Raw genomic sequence first — 7,329 nt, 5'->3', positions numbered from 1 at the left:
GCCCCCCACCTCAGGCTCCCCACTCAGCGGGAAGCCCGCTTCCCTTTTCCGTCTGCCCATCCCCGTGGCTCGTGCACACACTCTCTCTTTCTCTGAAATAAATAAATCTTTTTTTTTTTTTTAAAGGATTCTCTCTCCCTCTGCCCCACCCTCTGCACACTCTCTCTCTCTCATATAAATAAGTAAATCTTCAAAAAAAAATAAATCCAGGGGCGCCTGGGTGGCTCAGTCATTAAGCGTCTGCCTTCAGCTCAGGTCGTGATCCTGGGGTCTTGGGATCAAGCCCCGCATTGGGCTCCCTGCTCCGCGGGAAGCCTGCTTCTCCCTTTCCCACTCCCCCTGCTTGTGTTCCCTCTCTTGGTGTCTCTCTCTCTGTCAAATAAATAAATAAGATTAAAGAAAAAAATAATAAATCCAAGGAAGAGTAGGATCAAACCTTCATGTGAGATGTTCTCCATTTATGTTTTCAAGAGGAAAGAAATGTGTGATTGCCTCCCAGCAGGAGCACCTATGACCCTTTATAGCAAACTTCTCAGCAGAGTTAACTGTAGTCATTGTCTCCACTGGCCCATCCATTCTTTCCTGAACCCACTTTAATCTGAGTTTTGCTTCAGATATTCCACATGTTCCCTTATCAACGTCACCAATTATTTCCCATTTGCCAAATCCATTAGATCTTTTTCAGGTCTCATCTTACTTGTCCTATCAGCAGCTTTTGACATTATCTATCACTCCTTGAAACATTTTCTTTACTTGGTTTCTGGGGCACCACAAACTCTAGATTTTTCTCTCACCTCCCTGGCTTCTCCTTAGTCTCCCTTGTTGGTACATCCTCATTTCTTTGACCTCTATAGATTGGAGGGTCCCAGATCTCAGTTCTTGGTCCTCTTTTCTTTATTTCATCTATTTTATACCCTAGGGGACTTCAATTGTTTCTGTGGCTTTAAATACTATCTATATACTGGTGACTGCCAAATATATATCTATAGCTCTGGTCTTTCCTCTAATCTCCAGAGTCAAATATCCAACTGCCTATTCATCTTCCTCCCTTGGATGTTTAGTTAGGCAGCTTAAACTGAACCATACAAAGCTGATCCCTTGTCCGTCATCCCCAGGCCACATAAATAATTACCCAGTTGCCCATGACAAAAATAGAGGCATCATCCTCTGATGCTCTGCACTCAATCCATCAGTAGATCCTATCAGCATCTCCACTGCTATCAACTTGTTCCCCGTCACCATCAGCTCTAGCCTGCATTATTGCTTCTACCCTTTCCTTCCATACATCGTGTCGCTATACTCACAACTGTCCAGTTGCCTCCCATTTTACTAAAATAATTGAGAAATTCATTACCGTGGTCCACAGCCTGCCTATCTTTATGAGATCAGATAAACTTTTCTCTTTCCTATCCTGCTGGTCTTGCTAGTTCTAGAACTACTAAGCTGATTCCCACCTCAGGGCTTTTGAATGTGCTGTTCCTTCTACCTGGAAGATTCTTCTCCTGTGTCTTTACCTGATTCATTTCTTCACTTCACTGAGGTCCTTAATGCCACTTTTTCAGAGAGGCATTTCCTGACCACCCTATCTAAAAGGAGCCCTCATTACTCTCTTTCATATTATCTTGCTTTATTTTTCTTTATAAAAATCAAAATTAGAAATTATAATTATCTGATATGTTTATTGTCTGTCTCCCACACCAGAAAGTTCCAGGAGAGCAGGTTTTTTGTCTTGTTCACTGTTGTATCCCTCATGCCTGGAAGAAGGCCTGGCATGTAGTAGGCTTTCAGAACTAATTGTTAAATAATGAATACGTGATAGAAATATTTATATGTTTTTGTTAGCATTCCTTTCTATAATTGATGGTACTATATATGATATAATACTATATTTTCATGTATTTACAGTTTATACCTCATGGACCTGAAGGAATATACTGGTAGAATAACACTGAAGTCATATAATCTCTGCTATGGTGGGGGCACCTGGGTGGCTCAGTCGGTTAAGCGTTTGCCTTCAGCTCAGGTCATGATACCAGAGGGAGCCTGCTTCTCCCTCTCCCTCTCCCTGCTGTTCCCCCTGCTTGTGCTCTCTCTGTCAAATAAATAAATAAAATCTTAAAAAAAATTAAAACCTGCTATGATACATTTTGTATTCTGTTTTTACTTAATTTGAGGGGGTGGGGCACACTCTATTATTTACTTTCGAAGTTGTTAACGCGAAGTGAATGTTTTTAGTACACAGTGTTTGCTTGCTGACAAGTATTTGGGAGCATCTGGTAGTGGGGAGAAGGGTGGTGAACAAAAGAGATTGTTTTGCTAGTTTCAGAGAAGTGGTGCCTTCCAAGATACTCCATTGCTCTACAGCGGTGACTTCACTTGAATAGGATATAAGGTATATTTCACAATAACAATTTGACCCTGTTCTAAGAAGTGGATGAAGTGGGGGCTTTTTTCAAAGGGTTGTAGAAGTCTGTTGGTGTTTTTTTGGGTGGGATTATAACCTAATAAAGCTCTTATCGGCTCAGATTAGGGACTGATTCTGAAATGTGTGAACAGCTTCATGAATTAACACTGTAAACCTGGCAGTTGCTGTTGTAGCTCAAAACTGAATTCACTTTGTGTGTGCTTTAGGAAACTTGTTAGCTGGATGAACTCAGGATGTCATATAGGAAAGCATCTACAGAATGTTTTTTTTTTTGTATACAATGTTGGAATGTAATGTTGTCAAGGACACAAATATAATCATATTATAGATAACCCGTTGTTAAAGTAGTATTTGTTGAAAAGAGATCCTACCTGTATTTCATTGGTCTACGGTGATTTTTATCATTCAGCTTGTGCCTAACGTTTTTGTGTATTTTTGTGGGAGGTGTCTTAACACTTGACTAGTGGCAAGTATGATGAATCTGTCTGATTCAAAGTTCTTTGTGTGTGTTTGAAAGTACACAGTCATCTTCAGCATTCTTTATGAATTACTCCACTGCAGGACAAATTATTCGCTAGTTATTATCTAAATTAAATTTGACTCACCACTAGTTCATATGCTGATTGAGCCACGTATTGATCTCAGCATGTTGTCAGACCTCAGGATCTGGCAGGTTCCAGAGGTGCTGATTATGATGCTGAGTCATGGCCATAGGCAAGAAGCTATGAATAGACATTTGTGCATGTTGGATGGTCTCCTTGAAACGAGATTAGTTATTCAGGAAGTTAGTGCTTTTGAGTCACATCCTGAAACCATGCATGGATACACAGCAGATTAACTGATGAAACAGAGTGATATCCCAGGGATAACTTGTATGAGAGGAAATTTAGCTTCACTAAAGTGAGATTAGTTGAAAGACAATATTATATTATATGTTAAAAGGAACATAGTCTTTAAGAATCAGATATACGCATCTTCTCTTGCTTAAGTTATATGACCTTGAGTAATTGAGCCTCAAATGACTCATTTGTAATATTGGGATAATAATATAGTAACTATCAATGTTTGTGAGCTAATCCATATTGATGTGGTTTTAGAATATAGGTGAGGTTCAGTGGGGTCAAGTCCGGAGCCAATGACCAAGAATGAATTCTTGAGATGTCTTTGGTGCAAAAAGGTGATTAACATAACATAATAAAATAAAATTTAAAAAAAAAGTGGTTTATTAAAGCATGGGTACAGGATCAGTGGGCAGAAAGAACTGCTGCACCGGGGTCTTGAGGAGTGGCTGATGATATTTTCCGGAATTGGGGGAAGTAAGGAAAAGGGAGGTTTCAAAAGGATTTTCATATTTAAAGAAGACCCTCAGGATACTGGAAGCCTGGCTTTTATCAAGCTAGGGTTGTTTTTCCCCCTGGCAAGGCATTAACATTAAGACAGTTGGGAGATTTCTGGGCGCCTGGGTGGCTCAGTTGGTTAAGCGACTGCCTTCGGCTCAGGTCATGATCCCGGAGTCCTGGGATCAAGTCCCACATCGGGCTCCCAGCTCAGCCGGGAGCCTGCTTCTCCCTCAGACCCTCTCCCCTCTCATGCTGTTTCTCTCTCTCAAATAAATAAATAAATAAAATCTTAAAAAAAAAAAAAGATAGTTGGGAGATTCCTGGAAGAACGTCACACTTGTCCCACTCAGGAGTGGGGGTGGGGGTAAGCTGCAGGGTGTCCACTCATGCTTTTCTCTTTGGCTAGCCTTCTGCTCCCTCATCGCATATCAAGCATCTGGCACAGAGCTTGACACCTGGTAAGAGCTTAAAAAACTGTAGTCCCTGTTAGTATTACTTTCTAAATGCCCTGGCAAAGTTGGTGCTAGAGCCCAGATCTCCTAGTCAGTGTGCCTTCTCACTTAAGACCATATAAATTGTTTCACCCACAGATGACATTTAAGCCTTTGCAATCACCCCACTTTTCCATTTTTCTTTCCTCAAACTCTACTTCTCTATTTTCCCATTTTTTTTTTTTCTCTAAGCCCTATTCTTAATGCTTTGGCTGATTTTTTAGATACTTTAAGTAATGTGAATGGAAAGGATCAAATTTTGTAACACCGTTTTTTTTTTCCAGTCTAATGGCAACATAAATGACATGGCCATACTTTATGTGTTTTTTTTAGAAGTCACCTTAGTGGTATTGCAAAACTCTATTCATTATTTAAAAAAAATAATAATTATTTGTCTCTGCAACTTGCCCACTGCCTTTATAAATGAAATAAGAACCTGTGATCATTTCAGATACTTTGGAATAGACTTTTTGTATTTCTTTGTCAGGGTAGAAAAGGAACTTTTTCCACAAAGCCATATTATTTAAGTGACTGCATTCTTAGGCTTGTAGCATTTTTCTGCCCCTTACTTCTTTTACCTTGCCTTTCCATACAGATTGTATCAGTTGTGAGATCTTGGGCAAGTCACATCACTTCTCCAAGCTGCAATATTACTGATTGTAAATATGTAATACCAACGTTATACACCTGCAGATTTGTTAAAATAATTCACTAAGTTCTTTGTAAACTGTAAAAGATAAGCAAAATTCATGAAGTTATTGTTAAGACAAATATCAGCAAAGGCAACTGATGGATCAGTAAGGGTGGTGAAAGTTTGAAGTTAATAATAATTGTCTACTTATCAACTATGGACAGGTCAATTTTGCTGAATTAGTAGGAGCAAATGTGTAGGGTTGCAGCAAGTTATTTTCAAATTTTTGATTAGTAGCAAGGTACTCAGAAGCAAACTCCTAAGCATACAGAGCAAGTTAACTCTTACAGTACTTTCACATACATTGTCTCATTTAATCTTCAGCACAAATCTGTCAGGCTGGTGTCATTATCTCCATTTTATAGATGGAAATTGAATTATAATTTACTTCCAGGAAAATTAGTGGTTGAGGCAGACCTGAAATCCAAGTTGATACTTACACCACTGTGCCTTTTGTTATAACAAGTTCCTCAGCTGTATATGTATTTGTTTATCCAAAGATTAATTAGTCCTGTCAGCTTTTACATACCTTGCTGTAATTCTTAATTTGCTTTAGATGCTTTTAGCCCAACCCATAACCTCCCCTGTCTTGTGATTTGTATAATCTGTATCCTGGCCTGCTGGCTATTTCAGGAACACCTATCTTCTTCTTTTTTTTTTTTTTTCCAGTGTGCTTGATCATCAGACAAGAAGGGAAGTATTAGAGATTCTAATTAATATCTCCAAAGTGAAGAAGAGATAAAAAGGAGGACCTGTGATAATTGCCTATGATAATTAATTTCTTGGGAAACTATATTATTGGTAAGTACCTGGAGTTTCTCCAGTCATGCAAGGTTTATCCCTGTCCAACTCCTAGAACAAGGGGATTGTGTAGCATGGCTTTGAAGAGGTGGGGAAGTGAGGCTGAAAACAGGAAGTAGTTTAGGTTTGCCATTCCAAAGGAGATTCTCAGTGGGAAACTGTTTTTAAGCAATAGTGTGTGAAACTGAGTGGGTAGAAACAGGAAGCTGCCCTCGACATTGATCTTAGCAGTGGAAAATGCCTAGCCTAGTGGTTGTCATCAAGGACTCTGGTACTAGACTATCTGGATTCAAATCCAAGCTTCACCATTTATAGTCTGCATGACTTACAGGAAGTTGTTTAATTTCTCTGTGTTTCAGCTTCTGGTCTTTAAAATGGGAATGAAAATAGTATATCCATCCAAGGTTGACTATGAGTATTATATGGTATAATGTATGTAGAGTGCTTAGCATGGGGCAATGCCTGGAATGCTGTGAATGCTGAATAAATAGGAGGAGGGTTGCTACTATTACGGATATTATGACTTGTCACTTGCACCTTGTATCTTGGACAAGATTTACCTGGAATAGTGTCTGGCAAACAAAACAAAACACACAAACAAAAAACAACAACAAACAAACGTGCTCAGTGAAAGCTTATTGAATTATTACTCTGCCAAAAATGTCATGATGGTAAAACTGTGTGCTGGGTTGATGGTTTGGGTGGTGAGAGTAGGTTGACCAAGGTTCAGGGGAGGCTTCTGGTAAAATAGGTTCAGGACAGACTCCTTATAACAAGAAAATTTATTGTTTAGTCAATGGAAAGGGCTCATGAGAGCTGGTTTTCAGTCCTAGCTTTACAACCAATAAGTTGTGTGAGTTTGGACAATTCATCTACGTCTCTTGGTATTTCCTCATTTTTAAAAATAAGGAGTTAAGGCCAGATGAGGTTTGTTGTTAACTGTGGTTGTTAGGGGACTGGGGGTGGAGAGTATGAGTGGTTGTTAACTGTGGGGTGGGGGTGGAGAGTATATCAGAAACTGTTTTAAATTTTGTATGTCTGTGTTTTCATCCCCCATCTTCCCTTTGTCTTCAGGTCCCTTCCCCTCTTGTGAAAAATCCTGTCTTTCCTGGTAACCATATAGTATGTAAAGCACCTCATTGCTCAAGTGGCAGTCTTGTAACCCAGAAGCCAAGGAAAGAGTTGTCTTCACATTCATTTGTATGAGAAGGTCTAGGTGGGACCCTGAGTGTATTGTAATTCAGGGAACTCCTTTCATAGGTTTATAGAAAAGTGACTCAGGAAGTGACTATTCCATTTCCTACCTTTGCTTAAATGTTTTGGGCTGATCTAGGAAATACGCCATTTGATAGCCTGAATCAAATTTTAGTAGCCTATAAAAGGAGTAGAAGCAAGGGATTTTTACCTCTCACCATTTGTGCTGCGACACAGGGCTGTGAAAATATATAAGGACAGATTGATAGGGGAGAGAGAACTTTAAGATCTCTCTGGGAGCAGTTTAAGGGAGTTCTGATTGGCTTCATCCTTATTAGTAATAAGAAAGGATTTCTCTTTGCTGTCTTAGATCCCAAAGTAACCAGT

The sequence above is a fragment of the Mirounga angustirostris genome, unplaced genomic scaffold (assembly GCF_029215605.1).
Source record: "Mirounga angustirostris isolate CCGP_5_RB_7025 unplaced genomic scaffold, mMirAng1.0.hap1 SCAF_11, whole genome shotgun sequence".
NCBI lineage: Eukaryota > Metazoa > Chordata > Mammalia > Carnivora > Phocidae > Mirounga > Mirounga angustirostris.
This window is presented reverse-complemented; position numbering follows the sequence as displayed.